General features: G+C 38.0%; 53 pseudogenes; all 53 read right to left on the bottom strand.

The window, feature by feature from the left end:
* Nucleotides 1-6,751: 6,751 nt before the first annotated feature.
* LOC140571912 (5S ribosomal RNA) lies at nucleotides 6,752-6,870 on the bottom strand (annotated as a pseudogene).
* A 488-nt stretch (nucleotides 6,871-7,358) lies between these two features.
* LOC140566675 (5S ribosomal RNA) lies at nucleotides 7,359-7,477 on the bottom strand (annotated as a pseudogene).
* A 185-nt stretch (nucleotides 7,478-7,662) lies between these two features.
* LOC140567800 (5S ribosomal RNA) lies at nucleotides 7,663-7,781 on the bottom strand (annotated as a pseudogene).
* A 177-nt stretch (nucleotides 7,782-7,958) lies between these two features.
* LOC140568299 (5S ribosomal RNA) lies at nucleotides 7,959-8,077 on the bottom strand (annotated as a pseudogene).
* A 185-nt stretch (nucleotides 8,078-8,262) lies between these two features.
* LOC140566848 (5S ribosomal RNA) lies at nucleotides 8,263-8,381 on the bottom strand (annotated as a pseudogene).
* A 184-nt stretch (nucleotides 8,382-8,565) lies between these two features.
* Nucleotides 8,566-8,684, bottom strand: LOC140572645 (5S ribosomal RNA; annotated as a pseudogene).
* Nucleotides 8,685-8,869: 185 nt separating this feature from the next.
* Nucleotides 8,870-8,988, bottom strand: LOC140567897 (5S ribosomal RNA; annotated as a pseudogene).
* Nucleotides 8,989-9,619: 631 nt separating this feature from the next.
* Nucleotides 9,620-9,738, bottom strand: LOC140570025 (5S ribosomal RNA; annotated as a pseudogene).
* A 184-nt stretch (nucleotides 9,739-9,922) lies between these two features.
* LOC140573273 (5S ribosomal RNA) lies at nucleotides 9,923-10,041 on the bottom strand (annotated as a pseudogene).
* A 184-nt stretch (nucleotides 10,042-10,225) lies between these two features.
* Nucleotides 10,226-10,344, bottom strand: LOC140566715 (5S ribosomal RNA; annotated as a pseudogene).
* Nucleotides 10,345-10,529: 185 nt separating this feature from the next.
* LOC140567799 (5S ribosomal RNA) lies at nucleotides 10,530-10,648 on the bottom strand (annotated as a pseudogene).
* Nucleotides 10,649-10,825: 177 nt separating this feature from the next.
* On the bottom strand, nucleotides 10,826-10,944 carry LOC140568298 (5S ribosomal RNA; annotated as a pseudogene).
* A 185-nt stretch (nucleotides 10,945-11,129) lies between these two features.
* LOC140566846 (5S ribosomal RNA) lies at nucleotides 11,130-11,248 on the bottom strand (annotated as a pseudogene).
* A 184-nt stretch (nucleotides 11,249-11,432) lies between these two features.
* LOC140572643 (5S ribosomal RNA) lies at nucleotides 11,433-11,551 on the bottom strand (annotated as a pseudogene).
* A 185-nt stretch (nucleotides 11,552-11,736) lies between these two features.
* LOC140567896 (5S ribosomal RNA) lies at nucleotides 11,737-11,855 on the bottom strand (annotated as a pseudogene).
* A 631-nt stretch (nucleotides 11,856-12,486) lies between these two features.
* LOC140570024 (5S ribosomal RNA) lies at nucleotides 12,487-12,605 on the bottom strand (annotated as a pseudogene).
* A 184-nt stretch (nucleotides 12,606-12,789) lies between these two features.
* LOC140573261 (5S ribosomal RNA) lies at nucleotides 12,790-12,908 on the bottom strand (annotated as a pseudogene).
* A 184-nt stretch (nucleotides 12,909-13,092) lies between these two features.
* Nucleotides 13,093-13,211, bottom strand: LOC140566877 (5S ribosomal RNA; annotated as a pseudogene).
* Nucleotides 13,212-13,397: 186 nt separating this feature from the next.
* LOC140571591 (5S ribosomal RNA) lies at nucleotides 13,398-13,516 on the bottom strand (annotated as a pseudogene).
* Nucleotides 13,517-13,700: 184 nt separating this feature from the next.
* LOC140573317 (5S ribosomal RNA) lies at nucleotides 13,701-13,819 on the bottom strand (annotated as a pseudogene).
* Nucleotides 13,820-13,996: 177 nt separating this feature from the next.
* On the bottom strand, nucleotides 13,997-14,115 carry LOC140567023 (5S ribosomal RNA; annotated as a pseudogene).
* A 177-nt stretch (nucleotides 14,116-14,292) lies between these two features.
* LOC140568191 (5S ribosomal RNA) lies at nucleotides 14,293-14,411 on the bottom strand (annotated as a pseudogene).
* A 185-nt stretch (nucleotides 14,412-14,596) lies between these two features.
* On the bottom strand, nucleotides 14,597-14,715 carry LOC140568369 (5S ribosomal RNA; annotated as a pseudogene).
* A 184-nt stretch (nucleotides 14,716-14,899) lies between these two features.
* LOC140567750 (5S ribosomal RNA) lies at nucleotides 14,900-15,018 on the bottom strand (annotated as a pseudogene).
* Nucleotides 15,019-15,203: 185 nt separating this feature from the next.
* On the bottom strand, nucleotides 15,204-15,322 carry LOC140567817 (5S ribosomal RNA; annotated as a pseudogene).
* A 184-nt stretch (nucleotides 15,323-15,506) lies between these two features.
* On the bottom strand, nucleotides 15,507-15,625 carry LOC140567749 (5S ribosomal RNA; annotated as a pseudogene).
* Nucleotides 15,626-15,810: 185 nt separating this feature from the next.
* On the bottom strand, nucleotides 15,811-15,929 carry LOC140568291 (5S ribosomal RNA; annotated as a pseudogene).
* Nucleotides 15,930-16,114: 185 nt separating this feature from the next.
* On the bottom strand, nucleotides 16,115-16,233 carry LOC140572919 (5S ribosomal RNA; annotated as a pseudogene).
* Nucleotides 16,234-16,417: 184 nt separating this feature from the next.
* LOC140567627 (5S ribosomal RNA) lies at nucleotides 16,418-16,536 on the bottom strand (annotated as a pseudogene).
* A 185-nt stretch (nucleotides 16,537-16,721) lies between these two features.
* Nucleotides 16,722-16,840, bottom strand: LOC140571546 (5S ribosomal RNA; annotated as a pseudogene).
* Nucleotides 16,841-17,024: 184 nt separating this feature from the next.
* LOC140573250 (5S ribosomal RNA) lies at nucleotides 17,025-17,143 on the bottom strand (annotated as a pseudogene).
* A 184-nt stretch (nucleotides 17,144-17,327) lies between these two features.
* LOC140573101 (5S ribosomal RNA) lies at nucleotides 17,328-17,446 on the bottom strand (annotated as a pseudogene).
* Nucleotides 17,447-17,632: 186 nt separating this feature from the next.
* LOC140571579 (5S ribosomal RNA) lies at nucleotides 17,633-17,751 on the bottom strand (annotated as a pseudogene).
* A 184-nt stretch (nucleotides 17,752-17,935) lies between these two features.
* Nucleotides 17,936-18,054, bottom strand: LOC140567162 (5S ribosomal RNA; annotated as a pseudogene).
* A 184-nt stretch (nucleotides 18,055-18,238) lies between these two features.
* LOC140568240 (5S ribosomal RNA) lies at nucleotides 18,239-18,357 on the bottom strand (annotated as a pseudogene).
* Nucleotides 18,358-18,542: 185 nt separating this feature from the next.
* LOC140566921 (5S ribosomal RNA) lies at nucleotides 18,543-18,661 on the bottom strand (annotated as a pseudogene).
* A 184-nt stretch (nucleotides 18,662-18,845) lies between these two features.
* Nucleotides 18,846-18,964, bottom strand: LOC140571121 (5S ribosomal RNA; annotated as a pseudogene).
* A 184-nt stretch (nucleotides 18,965-19,148) lies between these two features.
* On the bottom strand, nucleotides 19,149-19,267 carry LOC140571120 (5S ribosomal RNA; annotated as a pseudogene).
* Nucleotides 19,268-19,451: 184 nt separating this feature from the next.
* On the bottom strand, nucleotides 19,452-19,570 carry LOC140573239 (5S ribosomal RNA; annotated as a pseudogene).
* Nucleotides 19,571-19,754: 184 nt separating this feature from the next.
* LOC140573100 (5S ribosomal RNA) lies at nucleotides 19,755-19,873 on the bottom strand (annotated as a pseudogene).
* Nucleotides 19,874-20,059: 186 nt separating this feature from the next.
* On the bottom strand, nucleotides 20,060-20,178 carry LOC140571568 (5S ribosomal RNA; annotated as a pseudogene).
* A 184-nt stretch (nucleotides 20,179-20,362) lies between these two features.
* On the bottom strand, nucleotides 20,363-20,481 carry LOC140573316 (5S ribosomal RNA; annotated as a pseudogene).
* Nucleotides 20,482-20,665: 184 nt separating this feature from the next.
* Nucleotides 20,666-20,784, bottom strand: LOC140567893 (5S ribosomal RNA; annotated as a pseudogene).
* Nucleotides 20,785-20,967: 183 nt separating this feature from the next.
* On the bottom strand, nucleotides 20,968-21,086 carry LOC140572966 (5S ribosomal RNA; annotated as a pseudogene).
* Nucleotides 21,087-21,270: 184 nt separating this feature from the next.
* On the bottom strand, nucleotides 21,271-21,389 carry LOC140566516 (5S ribosomal RNA; annotated as a pseudogene).
* Nucleotides 21,390-21,573: 184 nt separating this feature from the next.
* LOC140567205 (5S ribosomal RNA) lies at nucleotides 21,574-21,692 on the bottom strand (annotated as a pseudogene).
* Nucleotides 21,693-21,876: 184 nt separating this feature from the next.
* On the bottom strand, nucleotides 21,877-21,995 carry LOC140571714 (5S ribosomal RNA; annotated as a pseudogene).
* Nucleotides 21,996-22,180: 185 nt separating this feature from the next.
* Nucleotides 22,181-22,299, bottom strand: LOC140571589 (5S ribosomal RNA; annotated as a pseudogene).
* A 184-nt stretch (nucleotides 22,300-22,483) lies between these two features.
* On the bottom strand, nucleotides 22,484-22,602 carry LOC140567880 (5S ribosomal RNA; annotated as a pseudogene).
* A 184-nt stretch (nucleotides 22,603-22,786) lies between these two features.
* LOC140573315 (5S ribosomal RNA) lies at nucleotides 22,787-22,905 on the bottom strand (annotated as a pseudogene).
* A 186-nt stretch (nucleotides 22,906-23,091) lies between these two features.
* Nucleotides 23,092-23,210, bottom strand: LOC140571713 (5S ribosomal RNA; annotated as a pseudogene).
* A 185-nt stretch (nucleotides 23,211-23,395) lies between these two features.
* LOC140571588 (5S ribosomal RNA) lies at nucleotides 23,396-23,514 on the bottom strand (annotated as a pseudogene).
* A 184-nt stretch (nucleotides 23,515-23,698) lies between these two features.
* LOC140573314 (5S ribosomal RNA) lies at nucleotides 23,699-23,817 on the bottom strand (annotated as a pseudogene).
* Nucleotides 23,818-23,938: the final 121 nt, after the last annotated feature.

Genomic DNA, 23,938 nt, shown 5'->3' with positions numbered 1-23,938 from the left:
AGTTGTCAGGTTTTAGCGTATTGAGACGGTGTCTGTGCCCCAAGAAATTAAACCCAAACATAGAACATCTAAACCAGCTTGTTTTTGTTAAATTCTCACATTCAAACGATAACAGCACTACCTCAGACCTAAAGCTTGGTCTACTTAATATGAGATCATTACCCTAGAAAGCAGTCATTGTAAATGAAAGCAAGTGATCAGAATTTAGATGAATATTTAGCACTAGATGTAGCCACGCCGCAGTTTATAATTATGTACATATCCCTAGATTATGCATAATCTACCAGAATACACTTGATATTCAAAAACACTAACACCTTCACTTCTCTACATTAATATATCCCTTCCGGTCACAAATAATACTGCATTCACACTAATATTTATAGGCCTCCAGGGCCCTACTCTGAATTTTTAAAAGAATTTAGTGATTATGCTGCAGACTTGGCTTTAATGACTTTAATATTCATTTTGAAAAAGCAGACAATCCATTAACAAAGGCAATCCAAAACATAACTGGACCCACACATTACTGTAATCATACCCTAGATTTAGTCTTGACCCTGGGTGTTAGCATTGATGATCTAAATATTCTACCTCAAAGCGTAGTAATATCAGACCATTACCTAATCTTCTATGAGCTACATCTTAGGCAAAATGTTCATTTGGCCACTTTCTAAAGCACCCATTGGCCGCTGTACAGTTTACTGAAAACCTCCCAGATCTATTGACCTTAGCTTACACTCCATCAGACCTAACAGAGCAAGATAGATTAACAAACAGTCTTTAAAATACCCTTCAATAAACCTTAGACAAAGTGGCTCCATCTAAATGTAAAATGACAAAGCAAAAAAATCTTGCAGTGGTACAGTGGTCAAATTCGTACCTTAAAACAAACAGTGCAGAAACTATCCCAGAGTACTTTTTAGTGAGATTTCTAAACCTACTAAAAGCCAGGCAGACATTTAACCCCATATTCCAGCTTCTTTAACCAGTAATGCTTTTATGCTTTTTCCTCAGCAAATTGCACAAACTGTACATTGGACCCAATTGCCTAAAAAATGCTAGACGAAATACTCCCAATTATAATCAGACCTCTTTTAAAAATAGTAAATTCATGCCTTAGCTTAGGGCATGTACCCAAAATCCTTAAATTAGCAGTTATAAAACCTTTGATCAAGAAAACAAATCTTCATTCTAGTGTATTGTCTAATCACAAACTTAACATTTATATCCAAGATATTAGGAAAAAGCTGTGGCCCAACAACTCTGCTCATACCTGAGTAAGAATGACATGAATGAGAAATTCCTATCTGGATTCAGACCCCATTGTAGCACGGAGACAGCCCTAGTGAAGATTGCAAAAGCTCTCTTTTTTGCCTCTCGTCACGGGTACATATCTTTATTAGCCCTACTCGACCTCAGTGCAGCCTTTGATACAATAGATCACACTATTCTACTAGAAAGATTAGAGAACATGGTTGGAATCAGAGGAACAGCCCTTTCGTGGTTCTATCTAACGGAACACTATCTGTTCATAAAAGATAAAAGATTTATCTTAAAATTACACAAACTAAGATATAGAGTTCTGCAAGACTCGCTATTATTTACATTATACATGTTGCCACTGGGCACAGTTATAAGCAGACATGATGTTAATTTGCATTGTTATACAGATGACACACAGCTCTATATATCAGCCAAACCTGATGATAAATCTAGATTAAAGGAAACTGAGGACTGCGTAAAGGATATAAAACTCTGGATATCACAGATCTTCCTTCTTCTTAACAGTAACAAAATAGAGGTTCTCCTTTTAGGTCCAAAAGACACTAGAAATAAATTATTTCTATTTAGACTTAATGTTAGACTTGGCTGATTTTTCCATTATTGCTGGTCCAGCAGCTAGAAATCATTTGATTGAATAAAGTAAATCATCACTTACCTGACTGGTGTGACTGGGTAGGGCCAGGAAGTCCTGGCCTAGCACCTTCTCGATATTCCCTGAGAGCACGACAGATCCCAGACAGCAGAGGTGAAGTCTTTTCTTTTTCTGTGGTAGAGGACTCCGGTCAAACCGGCAGCCATCAGTGGAGTGCGAAGAGTCAGCTGAACGGCTTGCTCCCTCGTCAGTAGGTGAGCAAGTGGCCCGGCGACAACAATCCTGGTCACACTGACGCTCCCATGCTCTCCACAGCCACCATATTCCTTGAGAGTAAACACAGAGGTTAGTTAGTTAGAAAAGAACAGTAGTGACACAGTAACACAAATAGCAGACAGCACAATGATTAAAACTGGCTAAGATAAACAAGCCAAAGCTAGTATTAATGAACATAAAGAAATGACTAGGAGTATCAAGCAACATGAGAGCTAGCAAAAAGCAGGTAAGCAAGTGAAGACCTATCAGTCAGGATAAACAGACAGACAGAAAGGGCATCGTGGATGGACGGATGGAGAAGAGTGTTAGAGGGAGAGACAGGAAAGCAACCCATAGAAACTTACTAAGCTCTGTTAACATAGCTGTGCATAATCTCACCCCCTCCATACCCAATTTCACCACTTTCACCGGTGGTACTATTTCCACATATTTCTCAGACTAGGAGAAGCTGCATTTGCAAACACTAGTAAATGAAACTTCAGCAAAATGGTTCTGGCTGTCTTACTAATAAGCTAAAAAACACAGTCGCTTCTTTGTACAGTAAAGCAAACTTTAACTTGAGCTTGGAAAGTTCAGTCAAGTTAGTTTGATATTGGATACTAAAATCTCAAACATTACTTAAAAAAAAAAAAAAGATGGAAAACAGAGAAACTACAATCATTATATTTTCTCAACATTCCAGACTTTCCATTTTGACAAGGATATTTAATCATAATAGCCAGAGTGTGCAGAAACCAAAACTCTCACAGAGATAAAGAGCTGCTGATGTTACTTATAAGTACAATCAAACCTACTGAACAACAGAGATGAAGCGCATTTTTATAAGGAATAAATCACTACTGTGACACTGTCATACAATATATGCCTATTTTAACCATACTGTAACGTAATACTGTTCCAGTGAAACATCCATATAACATATAAATCTAAAATCAGCTGTAGTGTACAGAAACATCTGAAATATACTACTACCCTTAAAAATAGCCTGATTACAATTTGCAAAAAAGTACTTAAGAGAGCCTGCAGAATTCTGGAGAAAGGTCTTGTGGACAGATGAGACTAAGATTAACTTCTATCAGAGTGATGAAAAGACAAAAATGGTGGACTACACTCACCCTCTTATTAATGGTACTTACTTGGAGTTCATAGAAACAATCCAAAACATAGGAGTTGGAGCGCTCTCACAAAGTGGTTTGGATTTCAGACATCCTTCTTTCTTCTTTTTGGTTTGAGTTGCTGAGAGTAAATTCGGGAGTGATACCTTTGTCCTACTGTCCTCTGTGTGTAAAGTTTACCCCAGTGTCCATGCAAGGACTGCAAATAGAAAAACAAACAAACAAAAAACAAGAAAAATGAAAAGCTTACTGCAAAAGCCAAACAGCACAAAACCTCACAAATAAAACTTACACAAAGCTTGGCTGAATATATAAAGAATTAAACAATATCAAACTTACCATGAGTATTAGAACCTATAGTTCCACCAGTAAGGGACTCCATTACAGTGAGGCCTGAAGTCAGCCACAGCTAAACCACCTTGCTGCTGCAAGTTTCCCTCCTTTTGACTTGTTGGTCTACTTTCAATATACTGCCACATAGTGGATGGAGTAGGAATTACCATAAAAAAAAACCATGTTCCAACACTGGAGTCAGCTATAGCTTCAAGTAGGCCTAAGTTATTGAATTTTTTATGCAAATATAGAAAATAGACAATAATCAAGTGGCTTAAAGGTCAAACCACAACAGGCCCAATGAGACCTAAAGAACCAGCACAATAGGCCCAATGATACCTTAGGAACATCACAACAGGCCCAATGAGACCTAAAAACCTTTTAGAATAAAAGTCCTGAGTTCAGCCAACACTGATAAATACACTAATTACAAATCAATACACATAACTTATCATCAAAGTGACTGCATTTTCAGCTAAAAAACATAATTCTGTTAATGGTCATATCTCATATGAAGATTTATTAGAATAACCTAGTATGTTTCGAAAACAACAAAATCTGGCATGTGTGACTGTCTTCTATAAATATTTTGTCATTGTAAGGCAAATGTTGTGCCAAGGTCCTACAATATATATATATATATATATATATATATATATATATATATATATATATATATATATTAGTGACAAATAAATATATATAATATGATATAATATAACATAATGTAATATAATTTAATACATTTATATACATGTGTTAATTTGTTATATTTTATTTAACAAAGTTAGTGAGGTAATGTTTACATTAATCCTAATGCCCTTAAAGCCGCGGGGGCACTGTAGCATAATATCTTTTCATTAGGGGCCAAAATCCCTGGCAGCGCCCATGTGTGTTCAGAGAACCTTGTAACCGAGGGCTGGAGAAATGTCAGTTGCTTCCTCCAAATCGCTCTGAACATCGGCTGCATTTCTGGGCTGTATACAAAGGGTCCTTAACTTTGGAAAAACCTTCTAGGATGTAACGGCCGTGAAATGCAGCCTACCTCGACTGCAGCATAGACTTTGTAACGCAGCTAAAGATGCCAATATGAGTGTATTTACACATACGTGCACCAATCACCCAAAACTAGAGCTGAAACGGTATGAAAATGTAATTTCCAGATTATAGTAACATTAAATTTTGATATAGTTATCAATATTATCATGTGCTGTTACAATGTGCTGAACAGTTAAAAAATACTGAATTACATACTAAAATCATTTCAGTAACACTGCAGGCTTTCCTGCTGAATGCCCACTCTGTAAACAAGGGAATAGCAAATGTAAAATGTACAAGTTTGTGCTAGCAGTTCTCGACAAAACTGCATGCTGCACTCGATGGATTTCAGGCTTTTATAACTGTAATTGCGGCAGTAGTGGTGTGGTGGCGCTGTAACATAATCAGTACAGTGCACCGGGGAAGATGCCTCCAAAATTCAGCGTGCTGTGAGTCTTACCACACAGTGTGTCTCACCTGTGGAGCTGCGTCTCTGTAAGCAGCTCAAAACTCAAAGCTAACTGACAGTTAACCTGCATCAGAGTTGAGAAAAAGTTGCAGAAACACTCCTAAAGCTTCATCTCTGAAACTGATACTGCAGCACGCTCAGTGTTAACTCTCCTGAGGCCCAGTCTCAAATTACTCCCTCTTCACTATGTAGTGCACTTTGTGGGTCATGAAATAGGAGCAATTCCACCAAACAGTGCATGATAATTATTTCTATTCAGCAGTAGGTTCGACAATTCCTTATTTAAGCTCGCAGAATCATCAGGGACCCTTTTCACTTCCATCCGGGAGGAGATAAAGGACCAATCCTTGCCAGAACTGCTACCAGAAATCCACAACGCTGCTAATCAGCAAGCTGTCCTTCCAGCTTCCAGCAGTTCTCCTCAGTGCACAAGAACATCCAGGGCTTCAAGGGCCCATCTCTACCTCTAGATCTCCAGTCAGTCTGAAGACCCTAACCTGTGCGCTATCCACACCAAAAGAATCACCCTCATGCCTAAACACATCCAGCTTGTCGACGGAGCGTGCACAAACCAGGGCGCCCAAAATACCCAACAGCCCTGTTAAGAGCTTACGAACTTTGTCGCTATATTTAGCAACTTTTTAGACCCCGCTAGCGACAAATCTAGCGACTATTTCTGGTGTTATTGGAGACATTTGGAGACTCTGAAGTGAATACACATGTTCTTCAGTTACTGTCCTCAGCAGCGGGTGCTGCCATGAGCCCCGTCCCACAGACCACTGTGCTATGTCTCACAGTCAGAGCAGACCCACACCGCTCCATGGCCACAATGCAAAATTACCTAACCCTGCCCCCTATTTAAAGAGCGGGATGAAAATATAAATGCAGTCTTCAGAAAGACACGAAAATAAATCAATGCATGTAACTTACACAGTCTCAGTCACTCACTCAACTCAAAACAAAAAAAAAAGGAAAGAAAAACACTGTGGTTAAACGTACAATAGCAGTTTCACCCCACATCACAGTCTTTTGATTCAATTTGATTTTCTAACATTTAACAACACAGTATAACATTGATTTATGTAATTTATATAAAATGATTTATGTAATGTGGGTATAGAAAAAGCAATAAAGTCATGAAGTTATTTTGTGAAGTAGAAGCCTTTTTCAAAGGGAAAAAAATCTTTCATTGCTCATTTATTTTTTATTTATTTGTCGCTTTAACACATTTAGGGTGTTTGTACTTACTTTTTTCTCTATCCCTTTATTCTACAGGTTCAAACACAAGATGTAAATAACATGGAAATTTAAGCTTTAAATGTTTGCAGGATTGGAAAAGCTTACAACACCTGGTATTCCCAGACAGTCTCCCATTCAAGTACTAACAAGGCCCAACCCAAGGTAGCTTCAGACATCAGACGAGGTTAGGCGTTCTAAGGGTGGAATGGCCATAAGCAGAAGAACCTTGCAAACTAGAGGATTCAAATTTCATAGCTAAGACCATATTTGTTCAAAACCAAGAAAAAGCATTCCATTTCAACACATCAACATTTACAACACAAAAGACTTTCAACTACAAATTTGTGCAAAAGATGTAAATAACATGGAAATGTAAGCTTTAATTGTTTGCAGGATTGGAAAAGCTTACAACACCTGGTATTCCCAGACAGTCTCCCATTCAAGTACTAACCAGGCCCAACCTTAGATAGCTTCTGAGATCAGACGAGATCAGGCATTCTAAGGGTGGAATGGCCGTAAGCAGAAGAACCTTGCAAACTAGAGGATTCAAATTTCATAGCTAAGACCATATTTGTTCAAAACCAAGAAAAAGCATTCCATTTCAACACATTAACATTTACAACACAAAAGAGTTTCAAATACAAATTTGTGCAAAAGATGTAAATAACATGGAAATGTAAGCTTTAATTGTTTGCAGGATTGAAAAAGCTTACAACACCTGTTATTACAAGACAGTCTCCCATTCAAGTACTAACCAGGCCCACCCTAGATAGCTTCTGAGATCAGACGAGATCAGGCGTTCTAAGGGTGGAAAGGTCATATGCACAAGAACCTTGCAAACTAGAGGATTCAAATGTCATAGCTAAGACCATATTTTTTCAAAACCAAGAAAAAGCATTCCATTTCAACACATCAACATTTACAACACAAAAGAGTTTCAACTACAAATTTGTGCAAAAGATGTAAATAACATGGAAATGTAAGCTTCAATTGTTTGCAGGATTGGAAAAGCTTACAACACATGGTATTTCCAGACAGTCTCCCATTCAAGTACTAACCAGGCCCAACCCTAGTTAGCTTCTGAGATCAGACAAGATCAGGCGTCCTAAGGGTGGAATGGCCGTAAGCAGATGAACCTTGCAAACTAGAGGATTCAAATTTCATAGCTAAGACCATATTTGTTCAAAACCAAGAAAAAGCATTCCATTTCAACACATCAACATTTACAACACAAAAGAGTTTCAACTACAAATTTGTGCAAAAGATGTAAAAAACATGGAAATGTAAGCTTTAATTGTTTGCGGGATTGGAAAAGCTTACAACACCTGGTATTATCAGACAGTCTCCCATTCACGTACTAACCAGGCCCAACTCTACTTAGCTTCTGACATCAGACAAGATCAGGCGTTCTAAGGGCGGAATGGCCGTAAGCAGAAGAACTTTGCAAACTAGAGGATTCAAATTTCATAGCTAAGACCATATTTGTTCAAAAAAGCATTCCATTTCAACACACCAACATTTACAACACAAAAGAGTTTCAACAACAAATTTGTGCAAAAGATGTAAATAACATGGAAATGTAAGCTTTAATTGTTTGCAGGATTGGAAAAGCTTACAACACCTGGTATTCCCAGACAGTCTCCCATTCAAGTACTTACCAGACCCAACCCTAGGTAGTTTCTGAAATCAAACGAGATCAGGCGTTCTAAGGGTGGAACAGCCGTAAGCAGAAGAGCCTTACAAACTAGAGGATTCAAATGTCATAGCTAAGACCATATTTGTTGAAAACCAAGAAAAAGCATTCCATTTCAACACATCAACATTTACAACACAAAAGAGTTTCAACTACAAATTTGTGCAAAAGATGTAAATAACATGGAAATGTAAGCTTTAATTGTTTGCAGGATTGGAAAAGCTTACAACACCTGGTATTCCAAGACAGTCTCCCATTCAAGTACTAACCAGGCCCAACCCTAGGTAGCTTCTGAGATCAGACAAGATCAGGCGTTCTATGGGTGGAATGGCCGTAAGCAAAAGAACCTTGCCAACTAGAGGATTCAAATTTCATAGCTAAGACCATATTTGTTCAAAACCAAGAAAAAGCATTCCATTTCAACACATCAACATTTACAACACAGAAGAGTTTCAACCACAAATTTGTGCATAAGATGTAAAAAAATGGAAATGTAAGCTTTAATTGTTTGCAGGATTGGAAAAGCTTACAACACCTGGTATTCCAAGACAGTCTCCCATTCAAGTACTAACCAGGCCCAACCCTAGATAGCTTCTGAGATCAGACGAGATCAGGCATTCTAAGGGCGGAATGGCCGCAAGCAGAAGAACCTTGCAAACTAGAGGATTCAAATTTTATAGTTAAAACCATATTTGTTCAAAACCAAGCAAAAGCATTCCATTTCAACACATCAACATTTACAACACAAAAGAGTTTCAACTACAAATTTGTGCAAAATATGTAAATAACATGGAAATGTAAGCATTAATTGTTTGCAGGATTGGACAAGTTTACAATACCTGGTATTCCCAGACAGTCTCCCATTCAAGTACTAACCAGGCCCAACCATAGGTAGCTTCTGAGATCAGACGAGATCAGGCGTTCGAAGCGTGGAATGGCTGTAAGCAGAAGAACCTTGCAAACTAGAGGATTCAAATTTCATAGCTAAGACCATATTTGTTCAAAACCAAGAAAAAGCATTCCAATTCAACACATCAACATTTACAACAGAAAAGAGTTTCAAATACAAATTTGTGCAAAAGATGTAAAAAAATGGAAATGTAAGCTTTAATTGTTTGCAGGATTGAAAAAGCTTACAACACCTTGTATTCCCAGACAGTCTCCCATTCAAGTACTAACTAGACACAACCCTAGGTAGCTTCAGAGATCAGACGAGATCAGGCGTTCTAAGGGTGGAAAGGTCATATGCACAAGAACCTTGCAAACTAGAGGATTCAAATGTCATAGCTAAGACCATATTTGTTCAAAACCAAGAAAACTAACCAAGCCCAACCCTAGGTAGCTTCTGAGATCAGACGAGATCAGGCATTCTAAGGGTGGAATGGCCGCAAGCAGAAGCACCTTGAAAACTAGAGGATTCAAATTTCATAGCTAAGACCATATTTGTTCAAAACCAAGAAAAAGCATTCCATTTCAACACATCAACATTTACAACACAAAAGAGTTTCAAATACAAATTTGTGCAAATGTTGTAAAAAAATGGAAATGTAAGCTTTAATTGTTTGCAGGATTGGAAAAGCTTACAACACCTGGTATTCCCAGACAGTCTACCATTCAAGTACTAACCAGGCCCAACCCTAGGTAGCTTCTGAGATCAAACGAGATCAGGTGTTCTAAGGGTGGAATGGCCGTAAGCAGAAGAACCTTGCAAACTAAAGGATTCAAATTTCATACCTAAGACCATATTTGTTCAAAACCAAGAAAAAGCATTCCATTTCAACACATCAACATTTACAACACAAAAGAGTTTCAACTACAAATTTTTGCAAAAGATGTAAAAAAATGGAAATGTAAGCTTTAATTGTTTGCAGGATTGGAAAAGCTTACAACACCTGGTATTCCCAGACAGTCTCCCATTCAAGTACTAACCAGGCCCAACCCTAGGTAGCTTCTGAGGTCAGACGAGATCAGGCGTTCTAAGGGTGGAATGGCCGTAAGCAGAAGAACCTTGCAAACTAAAGGATTCAAATTTCATAGCTAAGACCATATTTGTTCAAAACCAAGAAAAAGCATTCCATTTCAACACATCAGCATTTACAACAAAAAAGAGTTTCAAATACAAATTTTTGCAAAAGATGTAACAAAATGGAAATGTAAGCTTTAATTGTTTGCAGGATAGGAAAAGCTTACAACACCTGGTATTCCCAGACAGTCTTCCATTCAAGTACTAACCAGGCCCAACCCTAGACAGCTTCTGAGATCAGACGAGATCAGGCGTCCTAAGGGTGGAATGGCCGTAAGCAGATGAACCTTGCAAACTAGAGGATTCAAATTTCATAGCTAAGACCATATTTGTTCAAAACCAAGAAAAAGCATTCCATTTCAACACATCAACATTTACAACACAAAAGAGTTTCAACTACAAATTTGTGCAAAAGATGTAAAAAACATGGAAATGTAAGCTTTAATTGTTTGCGGGATTGGAAAAGCTTACAACACCTGGTATTATCAGACAGTCTCCCATTCACGTACTAACCAGGCCCAACTCTACTTAGCTTCTGACATCAGACAAGATCAGGCGTTCTAAGGGCGGAATGGCCGTAAGCAGAAGAACTTTGCAAACTAGAGGATTCAAATTTCATAGCTAAGACCATATTTGTTCAAAAAAGCATTCCATTTCAACACACCAACATTTACAACACAAAAGAGTTTCAACAACAAATTTGTGCAAAAGATGTAAATAACATGGAAATGTAAGCTTTAATTGTTTGCAGGATTGGAAAAGCTTACAACACCTGGTATTCCCAGACAGTCTCCCATTCAAGTACTTACCAGACCCAACCCTAGGTAGTTTCTGAAATCAAACGAGATCAGGCGTTCTAAGGGTGGAACAGCCGTAAGCAGAAGAGCCTTACAAACTAGAGGATTCAAATGTCATAGCTAAGACCATATTTGTTGAAAACCAAGAAAAAGCATTCCATTTCAACACATCAACATTTACAACACAAAAGAGTTTCAACTACAAATTTGTGCAAAAGATGTAAATAACATGGAAATGTAAGCTTTAATTGTTTGCAGGATTGGAAAAGCTTACAACACCTGGTATTCCAAGACAGTCTCCCATTCAAGTACTAACCAGGCCCAACCCTAGGTAGCTTCTGAGATCAGACAAGATCAGGCGTTCTATGGGTGGAATGGCCGTAAGCAAAAGAACCTTGCCAACTAGAGGATTCAAATTTCATAGCTAAGACCATATTTGTTCAAAACCAAGAAAAAGCATTCCATTTCAACACATCAACATTTACAACACAGAAGAGTTTCAACCACAAATTTGTGCATAAGATGTAAAAAAATGGAAATGTAAGCTTTAATTGTTTGCAGGATTGGAAAAGCTTACAACACCTGGTATTCCAAGACAGTCTCCCATTCAAGTACTAACCAGGCCCAACCCTAGATAGCTTCTGAGATCAGACGAGATCAGGCATTCTAAGGGCGGAATGGCCGCAAGCAGAAGAACCTTGCAAACTAGAGGATTCAAATTTTATAGTTAAAACCATATTTGTTCAAAACCAAGCAAAAGCATTCCATTTCAACACATCAACATTTACAACACAAAAGAGTTTCAACTACAAATTTGTGCAAAATATGTAAATAACATGGAAATGTAAGCATTAATTGTTTGCAGGATTGGACAAGTTTACAATACCTGGTATTCCCAGACAGTCTCCCATTCAAGTACTAACCAGGCCCAACCATAGGTAGCTTCTGAGATCAGACGAGATCAGGCGTTCGAAGCGTGGAATGGCTGTAAGCAGAAGAACCTTGCAAACTAGAGGATTCAAATTTCATAGCTAAGACCATATTTGTTCAAAACCAAGAAAAAGCATTCCAATTCAACACATCAACATTTACAACAGAAAAGAGTTTCAAATACAAATTTGTGCAAAAGATGTAAAAAAATGGAAATGTAAGCTTTAATTGTTTGCAGGATTGGAAAAGCTTACAACACCTTGTATTCCCAGACAGTCTCCCATTCAAGTACTAACTAGACACAACCCTAGGTAGCTTCAGAGATCAGACGAGATCAGGCGTTCTAAGGGTGGAAAGGTCATATGCACAAGAACCTTGCAAACTAGAGGATTCAAATGTCATAGCTAAGACCATATTTGTTCAAAACCAAGAAAACTAACCAAGCCCAACCCTAGGTAGCTTCTGAGATCAGACGAGATCAGGCATTCTAAGGGTGGAATGGCCGCAAGCAGAAGCACCTTGAAAACTAGAGGATTCAAATTTCATAGCTAAGACCATATTTGTTCAAAACCAAGAAAAAGCATTCCATTTCAACACATCAACATTTACAACACAAAAGAGTTTCAAATACAAATTTGTGCAAATGTTGTAAAAAAATGGAAATGTAAGCTTTAATTGTTTGCAGGATTGGAAAAGCTTACAACACCTGGTATTCCCAGACAGTCTACCATTCAAGTACTAACCAGGCCCAACCCTAGGTAGCTTCTGAGATCAAACGAGATCAGGTGTTCTAAGGGTGGAATGGCCGTAAGCAGAAGAACCTTGCAAACTAAAGGATTCAAATTTCATACCTAAGACCATATTTGTTCAAAACCAAGAAAAAGCATTCCATTTCAACACATCAACATTTACAACACAAAAGAGTTTCAACTACAAATTTTTGCAAAAGATGTAAAAAAATGGAAATGTAAGCTTTAATTGTTTGCAGGATTGGAAAAGCTTACAACACCTGGTATTCCCAGACAGTCTCCCATTCAAGTACTAACCAGGCCCAACCCTAGGTAGCTTCTGAGGTCAGACGAGATCAGGCGTTCTAAGGGTGGAATGGCCGTAAGCAGAAGAACCTTGCAAACTAAAGGATTCAAATTTCATAGCTAAGACCATATTTGTTCAAAACCAAGAAAAAGCATTCCATTTCAACACATCAGCATTTACAACAAAAAAGAGTTTCAAATACAAATTTTTGCAAAAGATGTAACAAAATGGAAATGTAAGCTTTAATTGTTTGCAGGATAGGAAAAGCTTACAACACCTGGTATTCCCAGACAGTCTTCCATTCAAGTACTAACCAGGCCCAACCCTAGACAGCTTCTGAGATCAGACGAAATCAGGCGTTCTAAGGGTGGAATGGCCGTAAGCAGAAGAACCTTGCAAACTAGAGGATTCAAATTTCATAGCTAAGACCATATTTGTTCAAAACCAAGAAAAAGCATTCCATTTCAAAACATCAACGTTTACAACACAAAAGAGTTTCAAATACAAATTTTATGCAAAAGATGTAAAAAAAATGGAAATGTAAGCTTAAATTGTTTGCAGGATAGGAAAAGCTTACAACACCTGGTATTCCCAGACAGTCTCCCATTCAAGTACTAACCAGGCCCAACCCTAGGTAGCTTCTGAGATCAGACGAGATCAGGCGTTCTAAGGGTGGAATGGCCGTAAGCAGAAGAACCTTGCAAACTAAAGGATTCAAATTTCATAGCTAAGACCATATTTGTTCAAAACCAAGAAAAAGCATTCCATTTCAACACATCAGCATTTACAACACAAAAGAGTTTCAAATACAAATTTGTGCAAAAGATGTAAAAAAATGGAAATGTAAGCTTTAATTGTTTGCAGGATAGGAAAAGCTTACAACACCTGGTTTTCCCAGACAGTCTTCCATTCAAGTACTAACCAGGCCCAACCCTAGACAGCTTCTGAGATCAGACGAGATCAGGCGTTCTAAGGGTGGAATGGCCGTAAGCAGAAGAACCTTGCAAACTAGAGGATTTAAATTTCATAGCTAAGACCATATTTGTTCAAAGAAGCATTCCATTTCAACACAACAACATTTACAACACAAAAGAGTTTCAACTACAAATTTGTGCAAAAGATGTAAAAAACATGGAAATGTAAGCTTTAATTGTTTGCGGGACTGGAAAAGCTTACAACACCTGGTATTATCAGACAGCCTCCCATTCACGTACTAACCAGGCCCAACCCTAGTTAGCTTCTGAGATCAGACAAGATCAGGCGTTCTAAGGGCGGAATGGCCGTAAGCAGAAGAACTTTGCAAACTAGAGGATTCAAATTTCATAGCTAAGACCATATTTGTTCAAAAAAGCATTCCATTTCAACACACCAACATTTACAACACAAAAGAGTTTCAACTACAAATTTGTGCAAAAGATGTAAATAACATGGAAATATAAGCTTTAATTGTTTGCAGAATTGGAAAAGCTTACAACACCTGGTATTCCCAGACAGTCTCCCATTCAAGTACTAACCAGACCCAACCCTAGGTAGTTTCTGAAATCAAACGAGATCAGGCGTTCTAAGGGTGGAACAGCCGTAAGCAGAAGAGCCTTACAAACTAGAGGATTCAAATTTCATAGCTAAGACCATATTTGTTCAAAACCAAGAAAAAGCATTCCATTTCAACACATCAACATTTACAACACAAAAGAGTTTCAACTACAAATTTGTGCAAAAGATTTAAATAACATGGAAATGTAAGCTTTAATTGTTTGCAGGATTGGAAAAGCTTACAACACCTGGTATTCCCAGACAGTCTCCCATTCAAGTACTAACCAGGCCCAACCCTAGGTAGCTTCTTAAATCACACTAGATCAGGCGTTCGAAGGGTGGAATGGCCGTAAGCAGAAGAACCTTGCAAACTAGAGGATTCAAATTTCTTAGCTAAGACCATATTTGTTCAAAACCAAGAAAAAGCATTCCATTTCAACACATCAACATTTACAACACAGAAGAGTTTCAACTACAAATTTGTGCATAAGATGTAAAAAAATGGAAATGTAAGCTTTAATTGTTTGCAGGATTGGAAAAGCTTACAACACCTGGTATTCTCTGACAGTCTCCCATTCAAGTACTAACCAGGCCCAACCCTAGACAGCTTCTGAGATCAGACGAGATCAGGCGTTCTATGGGTAGAATGGCCGTAAGCAGAAGAACCTTGCAAACTAGAGGATTCAAATTTCATAGCTAAGACCATATTTGTTCAAAACCAAGAAAAAGCATTCCATTTCAACACATCAACATTTACAACACAAAAGAGTTTCAAATACAAATTTGTGCAAAAGATGTAAATAACATGGAAATGTAAGCTTTAATTGTTTGCAGGATTGGAAAAGCTTACAACACCTGGTATTCCCAGACAGTCTCCCATTCAAGTACTAACCAGGCCCAACCCTAGGTAGCTTCTGAAATCACACTAGATCAGGCATTCGAAGGGTGGAATGGCCGTAAGCAGAAGAACCTTGCAAACCAGAGGATTCAAATTTCTTAGCTAAGACCATATTTGTTCAAAACCAAGAAAAAGCATTCCATTTCAACACATCAACATTTACAACACAGAAGAGTTTCAACTACAAATTTGTGCATAAGATGTAAAAAAATGGAAATGTAAGCTTTAATTGTTTGCAGGATTGGAAAAGCTTACAACACCTGGTATTCTCTGACAGTCTCCCATTCAAGTACTAACCAGGCCCAACCCTAGACAGCTTCTGAGATCAGACGAGATCAGGCGTTCTATGGGTAGAATGGCCGTAAGCAGAAGAACCTTGCAAACTAGAGGATTCAAATTTCATAGCTAAGACCATATTTGTTCAAAACCAAGAAAAAGCATTAAATTTCAACACATCAACATTTACAACACAAAAGAGTTTCAACTAAAAAGTTGTGCAAAAGATGTAAATAACGTGGAAATGTAAGCTTTAATTGTTTGCAGGAATGGAAAAGCTTACAACACCTGGTATTCATAGACAGTCTCTCATTCAAGTACTAAGCAGGCCTAACCCTAGGTAGCTTCTGAGATCAGACGAGATCAGGCGTTCTAAGGGTGGAATGGCCGTAAGCAGAAGAACCTTGCAAACTAGAGGACTCAAATTTCATAGCTAAGGCCATATTTGTTCAAAACCAAGAAAAAGCATTCCATTTCAACACATCCACATTTACAACACAAAAGAGTTTCAACTACAAATTTGTGCAAAAGATGTACATAACATGGAAATATAAGCTTTAATTGTTTGCAGGATTGGAAAAGCTTACAACACCTGGTATTCCCAGACAGTCTCCCATTCAAGTACTAACCAGGCCCAACCCTAGGTAGCTTCTGAGATCAGACGAGATCAGGCGTTCTAAGGGTGGAATGACCGTAAGCAGAAGAACCTTGCAAACTAAAGGATTCAAATTTCATAGCTAAGACCATATTTGTTCAAAACCAAGAAAAAGCATTCCATTTCAACACATCAGCATTTACAACACAAAAGAGTTTCAAATACAAATTTGTGCAAAAGATGTAAAAAAATGGAAATGTAAGCTTAAATTGTTTGCAGGATAGGAAAAGCTTACAACACCTGGTATTCCCAGACAGTCTTCCATTCAAGTACTAACCAGGCCCAACCCTAGACAGCTTCGGAGATCAGACGAGATCAGGCGTTCTAAGGGTGGAATGGCCGCAAGCAGAAGAACCGTGCAAACAAGAGGATTCAAATTTCATAGCTAAGACCATATTTGTTCAAAACCAAGAAAAAGCATTCCATTTCAACACATCAACATTTACAACACAAAAGAGTTTCAACTACAAATTTGTGCAAAAGATGTAAATAATATGGAAATGTAAGCTTTAATTGTTTGCAGGATTGGAAAAGCTTACAACACCTGGTATTCCCAAACAGTCTCCCACTTAAGTACTAACCAGGCCCAACCCTAGGTAGCTTCTGAGATCAAACGAGATCAGGCGTTCTAAGGGTGGAATGGCCATAAGCAGAAGAACCTTGCAAACTAAAGGATTCAAATTTCATAGCTAAGACCATATTTGTTCAAAACCAAGAAAAAGCATTCCATTTCAACACATCAACATTTACAACACAAAAGAGTTTCAACTACAAATTTTTGCAAAAGATGTAAAAAAATGGAAATGTAAGCTTTAATTGTTTGCAGGATTGGAAAAGCTTACAACACCTGGTATTCCCAGACAGTCTCCCATTCAAGTACTAACCAGGCCCAACCCTAGGTAGCTTCTGAGGTCAGACGAGATCAGGCGTTCTAAGGGTGGAATGGCCGTAAGCAGAAGAACCTTGCAAACTAAAGGATTTAAATTTCATAGCTAAGACCATATTTGTTCAAAACCAAGAAAAATCATTCCATTTCAACACATCAGCATTTACAACACAAAAGAGTTTCAAATACAAATTTGTGCAAAAGATGTAACAAAATGGAAATGTAAGCTTTAATTGTTTGCAGGATAGGAAAAGCTTACAACACCTGGTATTCCCAGACAGTCTTCCATTCAAGTACTAACCAGGCCCAACCCTAGACAGCTTCTGAGATCAGACGAGATCAGGCGTTCTAAGGGTGGAATGGCCGTAAGCAGAAGAACCTTGCAAACTAGAGGATTCAAATTTCATAGCTAAGACCATATTTGTTCAAAACCAAGAAAAAGCATTCCATTTTAAAACATCAACGTTTACAACACAAAAGAGTTTCAAATACAAATTTTATGCAAAAGATGTAAAAAAAACGGAAATGTAAGCTTAAATTGTTTGCAGGATGGGAAAAGCTTACAACACCTGGTATTCCCAGACAGTCTCCCATTCAAGTACTAACCAGGCCCAACCCTAGGTAGCTTCTGAGATCAGACGAGATCAGGCGTTCTAAGGGTGGAATGGCCGTAAGCAGAAGAACCTTGCAAACTAAAGGATTCAAATTTCATAGCTAAGACCATATTTGTTCAAAACCAAGAAAAAGCATTCCATTTCAACACATCAGCATTTACAACACAAAAGAGTTTCAAATACAAATTTGTGCAAAAGATGTAAAAAAATGGAAATGTAAGCTTTAATTGTTTGCAGGATAGGAAAAGCTTACAACACCTGGTTTTCCCAGACAGTCTTCCATTCAAGTACTAACCAGGCCCAACCCTAGACAGCTTCTGAGATCAGACGAGATCAGGCGTTCTAAGGGTGGAATGGCCGTAGGCAGAAGAACCTTGCAAACTAGAGGATTCAAATTTCATAGCTAAGACCATATTTGTTCAAAACCAAGAAAAAGCATTCCATTTCAAAACATCAACGTTTACAACACAAAAGAGTTTCAACTACAAATTTGTGCAAAAGATGTAAAAAAATGGAAATGTAAGCTTAAATTGTTTGCAGGATAGGAAAAGCTTACAACACCTGGTATTCCCAGACAGTCTTCCATTCAAGTACTAACCAGGCCCAACCCTAGACAGCTTCGGAGATCAGACGAGATCAGGCGTTCTACGGGTGGAATGGCCGCAAGCAGAAGAACCGTGCAAACAAGAGGATTCAAATTTCATAGCTAAGACCATATTTGTTCAAAACCAAGAAAAAGCATTCCATTTCAACACATCAACATTTACAACACAAAAGAGTTTCAACTACAAATTTGTGCAAAAGATGTAAATAATATGGAAATGTAAGCTTTAATTGTTTGCAGGATTGGAAAAGCTTACAACACCTGGTATTCCCAAACAGTCTCCCACTTAAGTACTAACCAGGCCCAACCCTATAAAGCTACTGAGATCAGACGAGATCAGGCGTTCTAAGGGCGGAAAGGCCGTAAGCAGAAGAACCTTGCAAACTAGAGGATTCAAATTTCATAGCTAAGACCATATTTGTTCAAAACCAAGAAAAAGCATTCCATTTCAACACATCAACATTTACAACACAAAAGAGTTTCAAATACAAATTTGTGCAAATGTTGTAAAAAAATGGAAATGTAAGCTTTAATTGTTTGCAGGATTGGAAAAGCTTACAACACCTGGTATTCCCAGACAGTCTACCATTCAAGTACTAACCAGGCCCAACCCTAGGTAGCTTCTGAGATCAAACGAGATCAGGCGTTCTAAGGGTGGAATGGCCGTAAGCAGAAGAACCTTGCAAACTAGATGATTCAAATTTCATACCTAAGACCATATTTGTTCAAAACCAAGAAAAAGCATTCCATTTCAACACATCAACATTTACAACACAAAAGAGTTTCAAATACAAATTTGTGCAAATGTTGTAAAAAAATGGAAATGTAAGCTTTAATTGTTTGCAGGATTGGAAAAGCTTACAACACCTGGTATTCCCAGACAGTCTACCATTCAAGTACTAACCAGGCCCAACCCTAGGTAGCTTCTGAGATCAAACGAGATCAGGCGTTCTAAGGGTGGAATGGCCGTAAGCAGAAGAACCTTGCAAACTAAAGGATTCAAATTTCATACCTAAGACCATATTTGTTCAAAACCAAGAAAAAGCATTCCATTTCAACACATCAACATTTACAACACAAAAGAGTTTCAACTACAAATTTTTGCAAAAGATGTAAAAAAATGGAAATGTAAGCTTTAATTGTTTGCAGGATTGGAAAAGCTTACAACACCTGGTATTCCCAGACAGTCTCCCATTCAAGTACTAACCAGGCCCAACCCTAGGTAGCTTCTGAGGTCAGACGAGATCAGGCGTTCTAAGGGTGGAATGGCCGTAAGCAGAAGAACCTTGCAAACTAAAGGATTCAAATTTCATAGCTAAGACCATATTTGTTCAAAACCAAGAAAAAGCATTCCATTTCAACACATCAGCATTTACAACAAAAAAGAGTTTCAAATACAAATTTGTGCAAAAGATGTAACAAAATGGAAATGTAAGCTTTAATTGTTTGCAGGATAGGAAAAGCTTACAACACCTGGTATTCCCAGACAGTCTTCCATTCAAGTACTAACCAGGCCCAACCCTAGACAGCTTCTGAGATCAGACGAGATCAGGCGTTCTAAGGGTGGAATGGCCGTAAGCAGAAGAACCTTGCAAACTAGAGGATTCAAATTTCATAGCTAAGACCATATTTGTTCAAAACCAAGAAAAAGCATTCCATTTCAAAACATCAACGTTTACAACACAAAAGAGTTTCAAATACAAATTTTATGCAAAAGATGTAAAAAAAATGGAAATGTAAGCTTAAATTGTTTGCAGGATAGGAAAAGCTTACAACACCTGGTATTCCCAGACAGTCTCCCATTCAAGTACTAACCAGGCCCAACCCTAGGTAGCTTCTGAGATCAGACGAGATCAGGCGTTCTAAGGGTGGAATGGCCGTAAGCAGAAGAACCTTGCAAACTAAAGGATTCAAATTTCATAGCTATGACCATATTTGTTCAAAACCAAGAAAAAGCATTCCATTTCAACACATCAGCATTTACAACACAAAAGAGTTTCAAATACAAATTTGTGCAAAAGATGTAAAAAAATGGAAATGTAAGCTTTAATTGTTTGCAGGATAGGAAAAGCTTACAACACCTGGTTTTCCCAGACAGTCTTCCATTCAAGTACTAACCAGGCCCAACCCTAGACAGCTTCTGAGATCAGACGAGATCAGGCGTTCTAAGGGTGGAATGGCCGTAAGCAGAAGAACCTTGCAAACTAGAGGATTCAAATTTCATAGCTAAGACCATATTTGTTCAAAACCAAGAAAAAGCATTCCATTTCAAAACATCAACGTTTACAACACAAAAGAGTTTCAAATACAAATTTGTGCAAAAGATGTAAAAAAATGGAAATGTAAGCTTAAATTGTTTGCAGGATAGGAAAAGCTTACAACACCTGGTATTCCCAGACAGTCTTCCATTCAAGTACTAACCAGGCCCAACCCTAGACAGCTTCGGAGATCAGACGAGATCAGGCGTTCTAAGGGCGGAAAGGCCGTAAGCAGAAGAACCTTGCAAACTAGAGGATTCAAATTTCATAGCTAAGACCATATTTGTTCAAAACCAAGAAAAAGCATTCCATTTCAAAACATCAACATTTACAACACAAAAGAGTTACAACTACAAATTTGTGCAAAAGATGTAAAAAATGGAAATGTAAGCTTTAATTGTTTGCAGGATTGGAAAAGCTTACAACACCTGGTATTCCCAGACAGTCTCCTATTCAAGTACTAACCAGGCCCAACCCTAGGTAGCTTCTGAAATCAGATGAGATCAGGCGTTCTAAGGGTGGAATGGCCGTAAGCAGAAGAACCTTGCAAACTAGATGATTCAAATTTCATAGCTGAGACCATATTTGTTCAAAACCAAGAAAAAGCATTCCATTTCAACACATCAACATTTACAACACAAAAGAGTTTCAAATACAAATTTGTGCAAATGTTGTAAAAAAATGAAAATGTAAGCTTTAATTGTTTGCAGAATTGGAAAAGCTTACAACACCTGGTATTCCCAGACAGTCTACCATTCAAGTACTAACCAGGCCCAACCCTAGGTAGCTTCTGAGGTCAGACGAGATCAGGCCTTCTAAGGGTGGAATGGCCGTAAGCAGAAGAACCTTGCAAACTAAAGGATTCAAATTTCATAGCTAAGACCATATTTGTTCAAAACCAAGAAAAAGCATTCCATTTCAACACATCAGCATTTACAACACAAAAGAGTTTCAAATACAAATTTGTGCAAAAGATGTAACAAAATGGAAATGTAAGCTTTAATTGTTTGCAGGATAGGAAAAGCTTACAACACCTGGTATTCCCAGACAGTCTTCCATTCAAGTACTAACCAGGCCCAACCCTAGACAGCTTCTGAGATCAGACAAGATCAGGCGTTCTAAGGGTGGAATGGCCGTAAGCAGAAGAACCTTGCAAACTAGAGGAATCAAATTTCATAGCTAAGACCATATTTGTTCAAAACCAAGAAAAAGCATTCCATTTCAAAACATCAATGTTTACAACACAAAAGAGTTTCAAATACAAATTTGTGCAAAAGATGTAAAAAAATGGAAATGTAAGCTTAAATTGTTTGCAGGATAGGAAAAGCTTACAACACCTGGTATTCCCAGACAGTCTCCCATTCAAGTACTAACCAGGCCCAACCCTAGGTAGCTTCTGATATCAAACGAGATCAGGCGTTCTAAGGGTGGAATGGCCGTAAGCAGAAGAACCTTGCAAACTAAAGGATTCAAATTTCATAGCTAAGACCATATTTGTTCAAAACCAAGAAAAAGCATTCCATTTCAACACATCCACATTTACAACACAAAAGAGTTTCAACTACAAATTTGTGCAAAAGATGTAAATAACATGGAAATATAAGCTTTAATTGTTTGCAGGATTGGAAAAGCTTACAACACCTGGTATTCCCAGACAGTCTCCCATTCAAGTACTAACCAGGCCCAACCCTAGGTAGCCTCTGAGATCAGACGAGATCAGGCGTTCTAAGGGTGGAATGGCCGTAAACAGAAGAACCTTGCAAACTAAAGGATTCAAATTTCATAGCTAAGACCATATTTGTTCAAAACCAAGAAAAAGCATTCCATTTCAACACATCAACATTTACAACACAAAAGAGTTTCAAATACAAATTTGTGCAAATGTTGTAAAAAAATGAAAATGTAAGCTTTAATTGTTTGCAGAATTGGAAAAGCTTACAACACCTGGTATTCCCAGACAGTCTACCATTCAAGTACTAACCAGGCCCAACCCTAGGTAGCTTCTGAGGTCAGACGAGATCAGGCCTTCTAAGGGTGGAATGGCCTTAAGCAGAAGAACCTTGCAAACTAAAGGATTCAAATTTCATAGCTAAGACCATATTTGTTCAAAACCAAGAAAAAGCATTCCATTTCAACACATCAGCATTTACAACACAAAAGAGTTTCAAATACAAATTTGTGCAAAAGATGTAACAAAATGGAAATGTAAGCTTTAATTGTTTGCAGGATAGGAAAAGCTTACAACACCTGGTTTTCCCAGACAGTCTTCCATTCAAGTACTAACCAGGCCCAACCCTAGACAGCTTCTGAGATCAGACGAGATCAGGCGTTCTAAGGGTGGAATGGCCGTAAGCAGAAGAACCTTGCAAACTAGAGGATTCAAATTTCATAGCTAAGACCATATTTGTTCAAAACCAAGAAAAAGCATTCCATTTCAAAACATCAATGTTTACAACACAAAAGAGTTTCAAATACAAATTTTATGCAAAAGATGTAAAAAAAATGGAAATGTAAGCTTAAATTGTTTGCAGGATAGGAAAAGCTTACAACACCTGGTATTCCCAGACAGTCTCCCATTCAAGTACTAACCAGGCCCAACCCTAGGTAGCTTCTGATATCAAACGAGATCAGGCGTTCTAAGGGTGGAATGGCCGTAAGCAGAAGAACCTTGCAAACTAAAGGATTCAAATTTCATAGCTAAGACCATATTTGTTCAAAACCAAGAAAAAGCATTCCATTTCAACACATCCACATTTACAACACAAAAGAGTTTCAACTACAAATTTGTGCAAAAGATGTAAATAACATGGAAATATAAGCTTTAATTGTTTGCAGGATTGGAAAAGCTTACAACACCTGGTATTCCCAGACAGTCTCCCATTCAAGTACTAACCAGGCCCAACCCTAGGTAGCCTCTGAGATCAGACGAGATCAGGCGTTCTAAGGGTGGAATGGCCGTAAACAGAAGAACCTTGCAAACTAAAGGATTCAAATTTCATAGCTAAGACCATATTTGTTCAAAACCAAGAAAAAGCATTCCATTTCAACACATCAGCATTTACAACACAAAAGAGTTTCAAATACAAATTTGTGCAAAAGATGTAAAAAAATGGAAATGTAAGCTTTAATTGTTTGCAGGATAGGAAAAGCTTACAACACCTGGTTTTCCCAGACAGTCTTCCATTCAAGTACTAACCAGGCCCAACCCTAGACAGCTTCTGAGATCAGACGAGATCAGGCGTTCTAAGGGTGGAATGGCCGTAAGCAGAAGAACCTTGCAAACTAGAGGATTCAAATTTCATAGCTAAGACCATATTTGTTCAAAACCAAGCAAAAGCATTCTATTTCAACACATCAACATTTACAACACAAAAGAGTTTCAACTAC

Source organism: Salminus brasiliensis, chromosome 11 (assembly GCF_030463535.1).
Source record: "Salminus brasiliensis chromosome 11, fSalBra1.hap2, whole genome shotgun sequence".
Classification (NCBI taxonomy): Eukaryota; Metazoa; Chordata; class Actinopteri; order Characiformes; family Bryconidae; genus Salminus; species Salminus brasiliensis.
The sequence above is the reverse complement of the archived record's forward strand: the minus strand, read 5'-3'. Positions and strand labels throughout refer to the sequence as shown.